The following is a 17,709-nucleotide window of genomic DNA, read 5'->3' as shown; positions in this document are numbered from 1 at the left end:
TGGGGAAAACCCAAAGGAAAACAGCTTTGGCCAGTCTGAGAACGAGAAGCAGAGAATGCGCAAAGAGCTGAAAAACAATAACAGCAGGTGATATTTTTTATGGCCGAGCTGAGCGTACTTTTTGGGTACCTTTATTTTTTGGGTATTTTTTATGGCTTTCTCTTGTGGCGCCTTCAACGTGAATGAAACTGCTGGGCATTCATTAAGCATCCTTATTTCCTTTACCATCTTTACCGGCTCGTGTAAATTTAATTTAAAGTAAACTTTTCAACTGCAGCGAGTGAAACTTTTTCACGCACAATAGAGGCGTGACTTGGTCGGCACTTAGCAGAAGTGCACCTGGAAAATAAAATGAAGCCCGACAATAATCAGGTTCTACCGACATTGTTGGCCTGTCGATGGATGAGAATGAGGAAACCAGTTTATCACCATGCCGCGTTCGCACTTTGCATAATTTGTAGCCCCGGGCCACTTTTGACTCTTCTGAGCTGTTCGCTTACTTATCAAGGTTTAGTTTGTAAATGCCCATAGACAGTTTTCCATTTACCAGTCTCTTGCAATTTATCTGTAAATCTATGCGACAAAGAAAAACTTTCTGCTTTATACTTTTCCCCTCCTTTATTCCCCTTTTTTCTCAATTTTTACTCAACCAACTTGTTGTGGGTGAACGGAAATGTGGAATGAAAAAAGTGGGATGCGTTGGGCATTAGTGGGTGTGTCGCACTATGGAGGACGTCATTGCCATCGCACACGCTAGAGAATTGTGTTTTTGGGGCGTGCCGGCCAAGTTAGTGTGCTGCTGCTTGGGTTTTAGCCTGTTTATTGCCCTGCCCGCAGTTTTGTTCTACTTTCCTCCCCTTGGGCGCTGATAAAAATCTACTAAACTTCGCGCCGCGTAATTGAAAGGCCAAAATGGATGGATGCACACAAGTTTTCGGCGGATTTCGTTCAAACATGGAAAATTTGGGCAATGTCTTAAATCATTTCGATTGTAAAAGTGTGTATTATAAGCTCTGACTGGTTGCTCAGTAATAATGTTTGAAGAGCTTAGTTGAAGTTTTCGCTCTGATAGTCCAAAGGCAAGTTGAGTTTTGTTTATCTTTCAAAAGTCCATCAAAGATAGTTGACACTAGGAAAAAGTGGTTCATGGGAGATAAAATAAACTTTTTTATAGACAACATTAGTTTTAATTTAAATAGAATCTAGTTTCTATAAAATGATTATGTAACCTTTAGCTCTACATTATCACATTAGTTTCAAATGTAATGTAGTGTAAAACACTTTAGAAGGTTCCTTAAATTTCATCATTAAAACAATATCTTCAAGAAGTTATTCTTCAACTGTAAAAATTAATCACAATGTGAATAAAAATCATAATCCCAAAAAAAAACAACACATAAACCGATAAAAAGCACAAGCTCCTTTTCATATATCTTTCCAACCGACCGGAATCAATCTTCATTTCGCTGTCACACGCTGCGTATACGTAGCATTTTTGCTGCTCCCTCTGTTTTATGGAACACAAATCAAATTTATGCGCTGGTCAACGATTTTGATGGCCCTCACTCGGCACTTCATCCCCACTAACTTGGCCCTTACCCCCCACTTCACTTTCCCCGCCCCGCGAACACTTGCTACGTGTTTGGAAAACTGATTCCACTGCAGCTGCTGGTTGATGTTATTATTATAACCATTCCCCACGATATGTGTATAGATGTGTATTTGGAAAAAAAAAATCCATAGATTTGTATACATGTGACCTTTGATGGTTCCTATTCCCATTTCCGCTGGAGCCTCGGTTCCCGTTGCACACGTTGGCCCGGGCAAATTGAAATTGAATTGCGAACTTTAAAAAGTTTATGGCCAAAACGAGGCGAGTGGGCCAAGAGCGCACTTAGCAGGCCAAAAAGGGGATATGGAGTGGCTTACTGGTGGATTCCTCTACGGCATAAATAGAAAAAGTTGTCTTCTTCCGCTCAGCGTTCTCCTCGTTGGCAAGTTTTGTGGCAACTGCTTTGCCCCCAGGACTTTCGTTCCTCTATTTTGGCATCCTCGACTATATTCTCTATATCCTTGTACAGGATAACACTTACAACCATGTGCGTATGTATATTTGTTTGTTTTGTGTTTCAACTGTAATCAGACGCACACAAGCAAATAAACAAAAATTCATTTTTATTGTTGACTGCACTCAATTACTTATTTATTTATTTTTCTCCTGCTTAGAACTCGACGGCACAGGACGGTAGTGAACTGGTCAAATGTGCGCAATGATTTTTATTCGATTTGTTTGCAAACTCATTTAGCTAAAAAGAGCGGGTTAAGGCAAAGGATGCTGCGATGGTCAGCCTGCGGTTTATACACGCCAGTTGAGTATCTTTAATGATATGTGGGTTATTAGGCAGGCAGGCTCTGTCCAATGAAGCGATTAGGGAAAACCTCATCGATCGAAAGGCCTCAGCATTTGAGTTATCTTAGTGCCCGATAAATGTGGGTACGAGATGATACAGGGTGCTCTGTTTTTTAATAATAAACTAGATATTCTTATTATAGCATAAGCTTATAGTTATAGCTAGAAGAATATTCATCTAAAAATAAAAGCAAACACCCTGTATTGGAATCCCTGACCAAAAGCCTGGGCAGTAAGTCATGCATGAAGCGAAACTCACTCGCCTTTTTCGTCAGTCTGCCTAGAGAACATAAGGACCTCCGGTGAATTCAGGAGGAAGGATATTTACCATCTCCACCCCCCTTAATCACCGTGCCTTTTTATTCCCACTGTGTCATTGATTTCTCTGCTCTGAAGTGCTTGTTTGCTTTTTAAGCCAGCGACTAGCCGGCCCATACTACGTCTTGACCAGGAAATGTCTCAACGAATCCATGATTACATCTGGGCCTTGGATTCAGGATTTACCAAGTCCTTCGAGCAAGCACACAAGTGCAATCATTCTGCCGCACATACGAACAGAATCGAATCGCACGCATAAATAATCAAAAAGATTCCATGATCTCGCACAGCAAGTCAATAAATTAATGCTGAATGCAAACCAAATCGATATTCATTCGACCCGTACAATTTTTTCAATTAATTTACAATGCGACTGTTGAATAAGCAATGCACTTAATACACTCACAAATTATGAACTCATCGCGCATGCTGAAAATATGCTGAAAAGGCCCGAAAAATGTTAAAACATTTCGCTGCCTGGTAAATAATTAATTTTTATTTACAACCAGCGACATGGGGGAGAAACGAATACGTGTGTATGCGGGCATATTGGTTCGAAAGGACGAAGGGTACGAAAGTGAAGGGGATGGGGCACTTGAGCCAAACTAATTAGGAGCAAAAATATAGTATTCTACAGCTTGTAACTGTGGCTGCTGAATGTTTACTCGCTGCCGGCAGCAGTTGTTTTGTGGCATTTGCACTGAGAAAAACTGCTTCAAATATTCATATAAAAATGTTCATTCTACGAATATCATTCTTTTACACTTGTTGTACAGAGCGCGCCACAAAGATTGAATTTTACTTACTTCATTTCCATCATCATCGTTAATATGCTGCCTTTAAAATAAATATAGTTTTTACTGTTTTTCTCTGTGTATGTCATACTTCCTGCTTCCATAGCGTTCGCTTTAGAATTAACCCAATAAAGCTTAAAGGCGGAGACCGTGCATACATGCCAACATATTCCCTTCATGCCAGGTAAATTGCTGCCAAGTACCTGGCAGCTCTTTAACACTCTCTTACAGCCCTTATGCTCGTGCCCAGGACTTTTAAGTGCATTAATACATAAAGTCGTCCTGCGACTTCTCACTACCCGCTCCCAGCCTCGTAAAGTCAAGTGGACTGACTGTGATTTAAGAGATCTCTGCATCTCTCACGTAGCATCAGCATCAGCTGGCCCGAGCTGTCACTTTTTGGATTCCGGATCCTGTATTCAGGATACTGGGCGACTGTGACCGAGGGGCATCAAAATAACACTCCGATTGCAGATGGCAGCTTTACAGGCCATGATCCTTAATAAAACTTTTATATTGCATGTCAGTTGAGCAGAAGGGAAGCAGGAAAAATCGGAAAATTATATGAAAGGTGGAGGAGGAGTGGCAAAGGATAACTTGGATGAAGTTCGCTACTCTTTGTTCGCTCGACAAGCGAGTTGCTTCGAATGAAAGCACTCAAATTAAATTGAAACTATGCGAGAGTGATTAAAAAAATATGGTGATTACGAGCATTTTTACACATTAAAATTCACTTACAAATTAAAAATGATTGCACAATAATCGACAGACTCAATATGATTTAAATTGGTGACAAAAATGTGATATTCATGAATGCCATTCGAGTGAATCAAATAACAGAGAACATATACTCATTCATTTGCACATTTAATTGCCACCACTAAAATATTCACTGTTCATTTTTATGACATTGATGAATATTTAAGTCATTTACGTATTAATTACATTTGAGCACATAACTCATTTCGTAAGTGCATCGCAATCAACGTTGTTTTTTGTCAGCTTTAAAAGCCTCTCGTTGAAATTAATTCAAGTTCCTTTGCGTATAAAAGTTTCCCCATCTGACGGGAAAATCGATCGGGAGGGAATGGGTGTTATCCTTTTGGCTATCGGCATCTCTTTGCCGGCAATTCAATTTGGACAATTTTCATGCTAGCCTACGATTGAAAGTGCAGCAAAGTGGCAAAGTGTTGGCCAATTGCCTTTAAATATTCCCCTCGGCAAATATTGATTTATGTATGTGTGTGTGTGTTTGCAATTCCTTGCCAAGGACTTTCGTGTCTGGCTAAATTCGAAATATGAAATTCCAATTGCAAGTCCGGACCAGAATCCGCTCACCGTTTGCAGCTGATGGCTGCAATCCTTTAGGGTGCGCCGAGTCCTGGGGATCCTGCAACGGGATTAACATTTGTGATTGCAAAATGGGTGGGGTGGGTGGTTATGAAGTCGGGAAACAGGATAGCGTCTTTCAGGATTTTCCTGCACCAACGAGGCCATACAATTGGCCAGCGATTGTTGCTGCTTAGCCCTGTCATTGTGGCAACTGTTGTTCGCCGGCAATCGAAGGTGGGCAGGTGGGCAGGTGGCAGGATGCGCTGGGGGAGGGGAAGGGGCGTGGTCGTGCGGTTTCCTGTTCATGGCAAATGCGAATGCCATTGAGTTGTGGCGACAGTTTGGCCATTTCACCGTCAGTTTGCAACTGAAAGGCCCGGATAATTGGTTTCTTGCGAGGTGACTAAATGGAAAGTACTATTATTTAATGAAATATTCCCAACTCAACTGGCCATTTCTTTACCTTTTGACCCCATCGCATGTCTGGCTGCAGTACATGCATTAGCCATCTGATTTATGTACCGGGATAAACATGCAAATGACCCCCAAGCCTTGGCATAAATTGCGGCTTTATTTTTTTAATTATTAAACAACGTCGCGGTGTGGCAAGTTATATATGTCAACGAACTTGCTCATTAAGCCGAGCTGAAGGCAATCAAAACTTTTTCCTGTTTTTTTTTTTTTGTTGGTTATTATTTACTTTGGACAAAAGTTTTAGGCCCGTCAATTATGGTACTTTCGGTAAATCCTGCCAAGTTTGCCGGCTGCTTGATTCACCAATGACTTTTACTCTTTAGCTGTCATCTGACCGGCAATATTCCCCTGGGGCATTTGGGACATCTCATTAATGGCGCATAGAGATGGGGTAATGCCTTCAGTCGAGCGGATTTTCCCCTAGGTCGTCCTCGCGTGTCCTTGACATAATTTACAATTTCAATAACATTGCCAGTGCGTCTAAGCTGGGGAAATGTCGAGCAATTTATTTAAGCATTATCCTTTTGGCACAACTCCTTTGTCGTAAGTCGCAATCATCATTGTCATCATGACGATGACGAGAGGAAGGTTGTGGGCGGTAAACGGCACGCGCATTTGTCATCATTAAGGATGGCTTGCAGGACTAAAAATTAGTCCTCAGTTGCCGGAAAGGAAAGAGGAGAGAGGTGGAGACACTTGGTCCAGGATACGATTTATGCGTGTGCAGTTCTACTCAAGAGTCACGCCTCGGCGTTCGTTCGTTGTTGTTGCTGCTGCTGCTCATTATGGCTTAAAAAAATGTTGAGCACGTCGACGCTTGTTTGCATGAAAATCGTCCTGCCGGTGTCCGTTGTCCTTCGTCCGTTCTCCGTTGGCCATAGTCCGTAGTTGTCCCCCTCATTTTCGTCCTGTCGGGGACAACACTTGAAGCCGGTCGCTGGGGTCCAAGCAGCTCTGCTCACCACTGCGGCCACTTGATAGTCAACGCTGACATCTCATTATGGTTGTCTGCCCGTCACCAGTGCGTATGCGTGATGTCTTCCTGCCGTCTCCAATGGCCCACTTTTTTTTCCTTTGCTGTTACATTTATTTTTTTGTGCTGGCAAAACGTCTGCAACGCGAATTATTTTTATGTGTCATTGAGGACCAATTTCTGTGTGCGACTTATAAACATGCATTTCCTTTGCTATAGAAAATATAAGTCTCTGTACATTTCACTAGCATGTGACGACAGGAAGAAATGGAGTGAAAGGCGGAAAAGGCTTTTTAGTCCGGTTGGAGGAACTCTTCTTCGGAAAAAAATTTTACTGCACAACGGGCTTAACATATTTTAGAAATTCCTTAAATGATATCAACATATTACGATTTTCCATTACAATGCACAGAGTGTATAGTTGCATACGTTTAAATCACTTAAAATATTACATTCTATAAGCTCGCTTGACTGCTTCAAATCTATTTAACACCAAAAAGCTCAAACTACACAAATTGGAAAATCTCGTTAACAATTTGTATTCAGAGGCAATTTAAACAATCATAAACTGTGAAATTTGCAGGGAGATTGCAATATCGTCGGGCAGCCCAAATTCAGATCAATCAATGGTGAATATGAAATATTAATGTAATTGTGTAGATGCTCATAAATTATAAAATACTCCCACAATGCTTATACTTCAGTTGTATTACACACAGAAAAGTGGTATTACACATAAATTGAATAGAATTAAAGTGGCTATGAAATACGCTGTCCTATGTAACAATGAGTAGGATTTGCATATCCTGACTGCTGCCCAGAGAGTTTTCATTTCCAGATTCCCAGAATTCCTATCCTCCAGACATATATCTTTCGCTTGGCCCTTAATGCAGCCAAGTCAATCATGGCCCACTTGACCACTGCCACTAAATCACTTTGAATGAGCCCGTTTCTCTGTGTGTTGGCCAGGCCCAAGCCACTTATCAGATGTTTATCTTGGCAGGGAGTACTCAGGGACTTTGGCATGGGTACGAGTCTGTATGTACGTCAGTCCTCTACAATCTCTGCCCTGCATGTTGACAGCGACATTTACATAGCGGGCGCCCTTACATCCTTGTGGGCGTGGCAAAATCAATTGCATTGTTGCCAAAGAGCAGGGAAGTGGAGTGGAATGGAATGGGATGTTTGAGGAGTCGCTGGAGCCACTGACAGCACATTAACCCGCAGACAGACAAAATACACAAGGACGCATGCATTATTTATTAGCATTTTCCGAACGAAAGACAAAGCGGCGAAGAAGGAACCTTGGGGCCCCAAACAAAGGCAACTTTCGAGGAGCTGCCGAAAAAGTGCTCAATCAGCAGGTCGAACGAATCGCTGACTGACTTCGTTCCTACGCACGAATTGACACTTGAGATGGATTAGCATGACGCCTCAACGGGCCGAATACTGGGCTAAAAAATGTAGGTAGGGGGAGAAAGGCCGCGGGGTGGGACACAATAAATCAAAGCGATTGAAAATTTATTGTACAATCCCGAAAATACGGAATATTTAAATCCTCCTTCACATGGGCCACATTTATATGGATGAGCTTTTAATCTTGCATTACCAATTATTTAAATTGAAGAATAACAAACTTACAATTAATATAAATTAAATGGTGGTGTAGGAAAGCAAAATAACAACTTGAAAAACTATGAAAATGACTGTTAAATTTTCAATGCTTCAAAGCTAACAAAAGCCAAATTAAAATGTGCCCATAAACTATAACTGTTACTCATAAAGATAGCTATATTTTAGGTAGCTTAAAAATTAAAAATGTTTCAAATCAAATATTAAACGCTAACAATATTTACATAACTACAACCAGCTTTCCAGCCAAAAAGGTTTTTCCTCTTACCAATTTTCCTTTCCATCAATCCTTTGTTATCGTTCATAGTTAAGAAAAGCAAGTGAAAGCAAGAATCCATTATGGCGAAAGTCCTAAAAAATGTGCTGTGTCTTGTGGTCGCAGTTGGGGCGTTAAATTGGAACAGCTGTTCCAAGTTGTTAGCCTGGTTGGCTGGCTGTCGACTTTGGCTCATTTAGCCCGGATCCGCGGCGCTGGAAACTAACCACTTTTGTTGTCTTCGCCGGCTCATTTTCCTCTTTCACGGGCACGCCCGTAATGCCATTTTCCATTTCCGGCTGTTCCGCCTTCTGCTTTTTGATATCACAGTGGGAGCAACAACAATTACGCAGCGTTTTACCATTATTCGGTAAATTATATATTAGCTGTGAGTGAGATCCTTTCACCACCAACGCATCGCGAACTCCGTTGCCATTATTTCATTCAATTCAACCCAACCAATGCTAATCCTAAGTGGGTTTTCCGCCAGGTCCTTTATAATTCATTTAGTGGATCTCTGTCAACGTTGATTTAAAATTAACGAAAACCTTAGCCGTAAGTGTTGGTTCACATAAAGATGGCTGCATGTTAAGAAAATCCATCAAATTTGTTCTTAAGGTACATGAAGTTAATTAACAGATTCAAATATAGAGAACAAGAGAACATCGCTGATTTTAATAAGTATATTTACTTTATTATAGTCAACATTTATAATTTTGTTGGACAGTGTATATGTATTTTTGGAGTACTTTAGGTCCTGACAACTTTCCCGGCAGGTCCTTCACATCCTGGCCCGTGTGCTTGTCCTATGTTAAATGCTTTGTCGTACATCAAAATTATGTCGGCATTTATTAATGAGCTGTAAATGTGATTGATGCGAGTGTTGTTGGCCCTGTTCATTATATCACACCGAATTTGGTTGTTGTGCACAGCTGCAATGATGCGGCATTCGACTATAATGTACGCGTACATATATTGAGCGCTTTAAATTATATTGCCTGCAATTTACTTAATTCAGGATGAAGTGAAGCGAAATGAATCAAAATGAAATAGAACGAGTGCCTTTCTGTGACTGCCTTCCGCATTTTTGCATTACTCTTCATGATTTTGTGAGGAGGGATTTTCTTGGAAAAAGAAGGAATGAAAAAATCAGGTAGACAGCCGAGTAGAAGATTAAGGATAATTTAAGGACTACTGTATAGAATGCATTTCATAATAGGGAAAGTTTAAATCTACGCACAAGTTTGTAGATTTAAAGTTTCCAATTATTTATACGAATACATAGGACGAATAATTTTATTCTTTCTAAGAAGAAACTAAAAACTACACTTTAATCTTTTTCATACAAGCTAAATCCCAGCAGTCGGCTTACTTTCCTTCTTGCGCATTGCAGTCCAGCACATCCTTCCTGTTTATATATGGATCCTATTTCCATTTCCGTCTTTCGCACAATCCTGTTTTTCCGCTTCGTATTTGAAATCCTCTGACACTTGCGAGGCAAGAATAAATATATTAAAACTGAAAGAGGTAAATAAGCAAAGCTCCTGGGTGAGTGTGAATGCTAAAATAGAAATCCAGCTCAGCACGCTCCTCAAGTTTGTTTCAACAATCCGTGCAACGCAATAGGAATCAGCCATTCAACTGACAAAGTTTCAAACAAAGCATCTAATTTGGCATAAAAACGCTGCATTCCCATTTCTGTCCTTCGTTTCGGTGTAGTGTAATTAGACGTAGTCAATTAGGCAAATCATTAGAGACCAATCTGGAGAGCAGAACCAACAATGGGCAAACAAAGAAGATTAACAGGCATCCTGTGTCGGTAAACAAGACCAGGCCAGAAATACTTAATTAACCTGAGCAAGGAACTCTCTGAAAGGGTTCCAAAAAAGCTGGGATTTGGCTGGATTTCGGTGCTTGGTGCATTAAAAGTGCATTACGCCAGCTGCAGTGTGGGTGGTGGTGGGCGATTACGACAGAGGGAAAAGCAACAGACAACAAACTAAGTGAAACAGATTGCAGCTGCAGGATCTCAAGCACCTAGCTCCTACTTGTCCCACGCCGCAGTACCTCTGCACAATTTAAATTAATTAAGCTGACGGGGGTAAGGGAAAACAAGACATTGTATCTACTTTAAATGCAAGCCAAGCTTCTATTAGTCATACGCACTGTGGTGCGACAGTGTTTACCCCATTAGCCATCTAGAGACCAGGATATAAGTCAGCAATAGCTTGCTGCGAAGATATATATTTATATTGCTTGCCTTGAAAATGAATGCTAAGGAATTTCTATATATTTCTTTGTAATATGCTGTTTTACTTTGAAGAATCCCATTTAATGCACCATCTAGATAAGTAGTTTAAAGTTATAACTTTGAAAAGCCTGTTAGAAATATTTTAATGTTAATATAATGACGCATACTTTATTTAATAATTGTATAAATTAAAAGTTTGTACGAATAAATATATGACGAATGGCAAAGGCATAGGACTCGCTTAATTCTTCTCGGATCGATGGCAGGAACACAGCTAATTAAGGGGTTAAGCATACGCACCGTGTTCAACGTGGCAAGTGGGATGCGACGTGGCTTACCCGACGATAATGGCATTTTTAGCACCTGACATAATTAAACAATCAAGGACCGCCGCCGCTTCCCCGGTGGAAGGATCCAAGGGATTAGGTGTCGACTTCATAATGCGAGCGCTTGACCTTCGGCGGAGGAGCGTGAAGTGAATCCAAGAATCCGGCAAGATGGATACGCACACACAGTGGGCAATGTGTGCAAGGACCTGGCAAACATGAACATGGATACACGGGCACCCATACATATGTATATAGCTCACACACAGCAACGTGGAGGGCACTAAAATGCGCTTATGAGTTTTTGCGGCAACCTCGACAACCTCGGCAACAACACCAACATCGCCAACACCACCACCACCACCAGCAACAACTTAAATATGCAAATATTTGCACAATGGCAATGCAAAGACAAGATGGGAAATAAGGGGTGTACGAAAGGGTGTTGATGATGCCACACGACCACGAAACCCCCCACCTCGTCATCATGTGGCTCAGGCGTCACTTGGCAGCGCCGAAAGCCCGAACCATCCAACCGTTTATGATTTACTATATACTTATTATCGTCCATCAGGCCCAGCGACTCTGGCACCGCTTTTGTGGCTTAATCTAGTCGAAAACCGAAATTGAAACAGCTCCATGCACATTATAATATCAATTTTGGCCAGCACACACATAATGACTGCAATTAAGACGGGTTAGTTGATGAGATTTTGGTGTTGCCAGTACGTTTATGCCATTTTCATTTTTCTGGGTAGTGGGAGGGAATAGGGCCCTTATCGTTATCATTTCGAAAGGCAAAGGAGTGGAGTGTTTTGGATAACTAAGAGAGTTTGCATTTAAAAGCTCTAAATTGTAGAATATTGTGGCTCTCTTTACTACTCTCTCACTATAAGCATAGCTTTTCACCACTGGAAATGCTTTCACAAAAGTTTTTGAAAAAGCTGGTTGCTTGTTGGTTAGCATTACTGACCATAGATGGCGCCCACAGGCAAGGAAATAAGCTCAACATATAATAAAATATATTTAAATACTACTTTAAAATAATTTATTTGCATTAGTAATACCTTTTGATAGAGAAAATTATATTTTTTATCAGAAGGCTTTGTTAAGAAGTTAAAATATCTTTAAATACAGCGCGCTTAGCCTAAGTTACAGGTTAATAGCCAATATAATCAAGGCTCAGCTTTCCCAGCGTTGTCATGTGGAATTCGGCGCACCTATTTGGCCGGTATTTAACCGCCCGTTGACAATCGGGCGATAAGGAAAAAATGAATATGGCTAACTAGCTGTCACGTGGTGTCAAATAATAGTTTAGTGGGAATGGAGCGACTTTTGATATGGCATCGCCGCAGCGGTAATTCTGCTACCGCCGCTCATTAGGCAAAGCATCGAAAGTTGCTGCGATCCACAATTTGTATCGCCTGCTGATCGGCTGGCTCATTGAATTAAATTTAATTGGAGCCCAGGTAAACAGTCACTCAGTCAGTCAAACATTCGGTGGTCGGTTAAGGCTTCTCCCCACCTCAAACACGCGCTGCCCAGCCATATAAACGGCATTTTCAAATCGATTCGGATCGAATTGAATACTCCTCGCCCCCTTGTTGACCAAAAAAAAAATAAATAAATAAAATAGATATCCCCGCAATCTGCGCATGCGTGGCGCGCATATTTCATGGCAAGGCGATAATTAATGCAACCAAAAACTGAAATACAAAGTGTCTCTTGTTGTTGCTGTCCAAAGTTGAGGGGTATAAAAAGTCCAAATATTATTTTTATTAAATTTGTTCGTTTATGGATACGCTACACAAAGTTGGTTGGCGGCACTTTTATCGATTGGTAAAAAAGTCGTGTATTTTATATTGCTTTTAACAAATAGTTGCAAGTTCTCAAGATACACATTTGATTATGCATATATTTAAATCATTATACTGATGTCAGGCTTTGGATAACAAATTTAAGATTATTGCAAACTTGTTGTTAGATTAAAGAAAGAGAAAGTATGTAGACTCAGAATAACCACTATTAAAACGCAAATGCAAATTGTTATACTAAAACATTTAGTTATGTAGTACTTGAAAGCGAATCCTTTTGCATGTCTGTCGTATGGAATTTTTTGGCTAATCAATCGGATCCGTAGGGCAGTCAACAAATCGGTCGATTGCAACCAGAAATTGCTTTCATGTCTGTCAACAGGTTTTTGACGTTCAACTCTCCAGTTCAGAGGGGCAAAAGTGTCCAGATAGCGACTGCAACGCGGCTCAAAAATCTGCGCATGATGATTTATTGCCGGTGGCCCGCTTTTGGCATTTGACGCATTTGTGCAACATGCGTTTTGACATTTAAAGCTGATTTGTGTGAAATTTGAACGAACAGGCGGCAACATCGCGCGGCGAATTAGTCTTTTTTTTTCATATTATTTTGCACCTCACATTTGACGCTTGTCTAGTTCTAATTTTAATTAGAATTTGTTATTGATTTAGCTGTTGATTTATTAATAGCAGTGATTAAGTGCACGGCTCCAGACCGGTGAGACTGTGGCGCCCGCAGCTTATTTGCCTGGCACGCAATGCCAAGATCCGATCCGAATCAGGCCAGATCCGAGCTCCGAGCCTGTCCAGTTTTGGGCAAGCCTCAAACCAGCTTTCTGGCCAGCACGCACCACCAGCTCCAACAGCACCACTAGCTCCACACGCACCACTCGCTGGTTGAAGCAGCTGCAGAAGTCCAGCGTCGCTTAAGCTGATCACAAGGCTCCGGTCGCGTATCGGTGCAGCATTTAAATCGGTTGATAAAGTTAAACAAGTCCGAATTAGATACAATAATTAATCAGGAAACCGGCAAAAGCCTATGTAGTGTCAAATTTGGGATAACCCTGAGGTGAGTGGCGGAGTCAACTGGATAAACTCAGTGAATGCATTATAATTGCTCAAATGGTGATGGTGATATATTTGTTAGGTGCAATTTGTAATGGATATATTTATATAAGGTGTTATGCCAAATTAAATCAACCACTCTGTGAAAGATGAAAAACAAAAATCGTATTTTCATTTGGGTAGTTTTGAAAGGAAAGAGGTACCCAACCACACAAGTGAAATCCAAATATATATAGTGAGAATAATGTAACTTAACATTCGTCAAGAGAACAGAACACTTGTAATTAATCAATATCTCAGTTCAAGTTTAAGCCAAACTTCACCAAACTTTCGCTTTAACTCAAATTATCTGGTTGGAATTCATAGGTGCGTTCATAACTTTGGCCAAATTGCAATGTCTTGGAATTCGGCAATTAGCATTGGGATAATTATTGCAAGCCAGGCCAGAGCCTCTGATGCCCTTTACTAATTGGTCTACCTAATTGTTAGTCCTAAACGCAGACCCCTTTCCAGCTGAAATGGAATTCCAGGCGCTCAACGTTGCGTATGAGCAATATTTACATTTCTGCAGCTGTAAATTGCATTTTGCACTGCTCTGCATATCCCAAATTTAATTACGTATTTGCCGAGCACAAGTCATAAACATTGAGTTAGCCAAGAAGCCAAATATTTAATGGATGAAATCATGAACTTAAATTCAATTTCCGAATGTCGGGCAAAGTCTTGTAAATTCAGACATTTAAATGCAGTTGTTGCTAAATTAAATTTTCAGAGCGCTCAAATTTTGACAGTGTCCGTTGATGTGTGTAAAGCAATTTGTCATGCACTTGATCAGTTTAGGAAATGCAGCTGAATAGAAATTTTATTTGAATTTTAACACATTCACTGCGAAAGATATTCGGTTTTTATACCGCTCAAGGCCAATCTAATTTTCTGTCAAACAAGATTTTTGTCTATTATTTCTTGAAAAGGAGCGACTTTTTGGCAATTTAAATTGACTATGCAAACTTAATCATTCCAAATACAGATGTTACCATAATATTTGTTTTGGGCATCAACGCATAATACGTTTGTATGGTTAATTTAAACATTAAAAATGGATATTTGTTCAATCGATTAATCAATACATGATTTTTTTCATTAAAGTTATATTAATCTCTAGCTATTTCCAAAGAATAATTTATTATCTAATAAGCATGGGAGTGGGAATACTGTTTGATGAAACAGCCTTAAATAAATATAAAATGCTGAATGGGCAACAAAGAAAAACGTATAAGGACCTTCTAATCTTTCCGTTGCGGGACTTCCTGTCTTATCCGGATGCTGAAACGTCTGTTAATTATGAGTTGTGTTCACGCAATGCCGCAATCTCATGTTTCCCTCAATTAAAACTGATTGCCTGACTGTTACATTATTTGGGCCTAATGATTCCACCCTCCTGAAAAGGAGGATTCTTCATTTAAAATCCTCGATAAGTCTGCTACAATTATTACACGTATTACAATTGTTTTGATAACTGTTTTCCATCTGCTTTCTTTCAGGTAAGTCGCTGAGATACTTTGTGCTACTTAAAATCTTCGAAGGGCTTTGGTTATTTTTGGTGCCTGGTAAGTCAGCCCCTAAAAGCAAATAATATGCAAAACAAATGGGAGTGAACGACGTTCAGGAACTGAGAAAGGAAGTTGCAAACACTTGTACAACTTAAGAGAAACAAGAAATTTTTAGAATATTTTTATCTCCAAGGCGCTTCAAAAAAGGGGGCGTAAGTGTGTGCGTGCCGGGGGTTTATTTTATAAAAGTATCTGTATGATTATGTATGCACCAGTGTATGCGTGTTTATGTGCGTTTGTGTGTCTGTGTGCTGGCCCCAAGGGTCGCCCTGCTAAAAATGCTATTCATTTTGTTTTGACTCCCGAGCAGCAGCAGCTGAAAAAACCCCCAGTTGTGGGTGGCAACCTGTTGAAGGCGCCCCTCTGTAAACAACAAAAAAACCAAAAAAAGAGACAATAACAATGCTCCGAAAGCGAAGCCATAGGAGAGCAAAGAGTCATCGATTTTGGGAGAGGGAAAAGCGACCGGAAAATATTGGGAAATTCAAAGATACGTTCCAGTTTTTACTTCCTCAAACAAGGGACTACGTAACAAGCGATATAAACTAATGTATTTATTTTATCGGACACAAAAATTATACAATATATTTTAACTAATTTTTCCTTATTTAAAAAAATAAAAACTTAAATGGAATCCATACTTTTTTAAAGTTAAATATATCCCCAATTTAAATTAGATTTATAACCGCAGCTTTCGGCAACTTGTTATAGCTTTTCTTACCACAAGCTCTTTGCTTGGCCGAGCTTTTAGCCAATTTCCCCGATAAAATAGCGGGAAATGGCAGCGAGCTTTTCCTGTTGAACCAAGCTGCAATTCTCTCTCGCTTGGCAAATTTTCATGCGCAGATTTCTTCGGGGCCTGAAAGCTTCTTGGTGGGGGCCAAAATGATTGTTGTTGCTGCTTTTGGACGGGTTAGACACTCGTGAGTGTGCGTCTGTGTGTGTATGGGTGTGTGGCGTCTCTGTTTTGGATCTCGGTGTCTCTGTGATTCCGCTGCTGCTATCAACTCCGAATCCGAAAAATCCAGTTCCAGTTTATCCCCAGCAGGCAGCATGTGCGGACGTAGTGCTGCTCCTGCTCCACATTTTCTTATCGCGTTCGCGTGCTTTCCACCTGAGCATCTCCATCCGCCGGCTAATCGAATGTTTATCGCAAGCAGATCAGCTAGATCGGGAACTCAGATATCGAAATTAATTTCCGTGTGAACAGTGCTTTTTGAAAATCCATTAATCAGTAATAATATAAATAATAATAATTATCATTATAATCACTTGAACAAGTGCATAACCAAACAAGTGTCTTTCCGCTATTTTGTTTTGTAAATTTCGGTTTGTGGAACTTTTCGTTTATCATTATCAAAAGCGTACACACCCTTGCCTATAATTTGTTATTTATGCAATTGACTTTTTATCTCGCTGTTAGCTTTATTACGCCCTCACACACCCATCATACAAAAAACAAAAAAGTGGAAGATAAATATATATCTCGGTATATTTTCACTAATTTTGCTTGATTTATGTTCAATGCAATCAGTCGAATGCAATTTGTCAAACTAACAAAAACGAATCGATTGTATCAATTACTAAGCTCTGCCCCTCGCAAATAAAACAAACAATTTTGCAATCCAAGTGTAAAATATGGCACAACGAGAATTGTTGCTAATCAAATTTATATATCTCCGCTACCGATTCGCTTTGGCGGGGAAATCAGACTGTCAGATTTGACGTCATTATATTAGCATAAATAAATACTATAATCCATGCCACTCCATTAAAAAACACTTAAAAGAAATAAATAGATTTATACAAATGATTAACGCAAATCTGACTCTCAATATGCTGCTCGGCCTCGTTTATGATATCATAAAAATCTAGTAAATACAATAATAATATGGCTACACGCATTCGAGGTCCTCAGATTTATGCGTACATTATCGCAAAATTTGTTCGTCGACAGAAACGGAAACTTAACTTCCTCGATGGTTAACGCATTAATGCTCAGCCCAATGGGCTGGCATAAAAAGTTGTAATAAAAAGACGTGAATATCAGGCATTTGATTTTCAATCTTTTCACGCATTTCCAAACCACTTTTATTCGATGTGTATTGGACGTGGACATATCGTCAAAATCACATCTAAATGTTGCAAAATGTTTATACAAATCTCGTTAAACTGTGGCCACATCATTTTGCCGCTTTTATACACAGACACATATGTACGTATGTACTTCAATGCAAACAAAGTTGAAAAACTTTTGGCTAGTACCGCCCGCCCCCTTATTCCACCCGCTCCCCCTTCTAATGCTGATCAAAGCCAACTGCGCACCGGACGCACGCGTCTACGCTGACGTCGCAGTCGAAGTCGAAATCGGCATCCAAAAAAATATATTAGTAGTTGGCCGAAAATTCACATCGTTTGCATTCAGCCACACACACCTAACGGATGCAGTATCAACAG

General features: G+C 40.2%; 1 protein-coding gene across 8 annotated transcripts in view; it reads left to right on the top strand.

Moving 5' to 3' along the window:
* Pde1c (Phosphodiesterase 1c) overlaps positions 1-17,709 on the top strand; it is a 114,417-nt gene that overhangs the window by 37,830 nt on the left and 58,878 nt on the right. For 2 of the 8 annotated variants that reach the window (NM_001144345.3, NM_001144347.3), the window contains exon 1: positions 16,284-16,486. The exons of 5 other annotated variants lie outside the window; for them this stretch is intronic. The gene's annotated coding sequence lies outside the window, so the exon portion shown is untranslated. Of the gene's footprint in view, positions 1-13,505; positions 13,647-16,283; positions 16,487-17,709 lie in introns of those variants that run through there. One more of the 8 variants, NM_001259066.2, reaches the window with a different exon arrangement.

The sequence above is a fragment of the Drosophila melanogaster genome, chromosome 2L (genome assembly GCF_000001215.4).
Source record: "Drosophila melanogaster chromosome 2L".
Classification (NCBI taxonomy): Eukaryota; Metazoa; Arthropoda; class Insecta; order Diptera; family Drosophilidae; genus Drosophila; species Drosophila melanogaster.
This window is presented reverse-complemented; position numbering and strand designations above follow the sequence as displayed.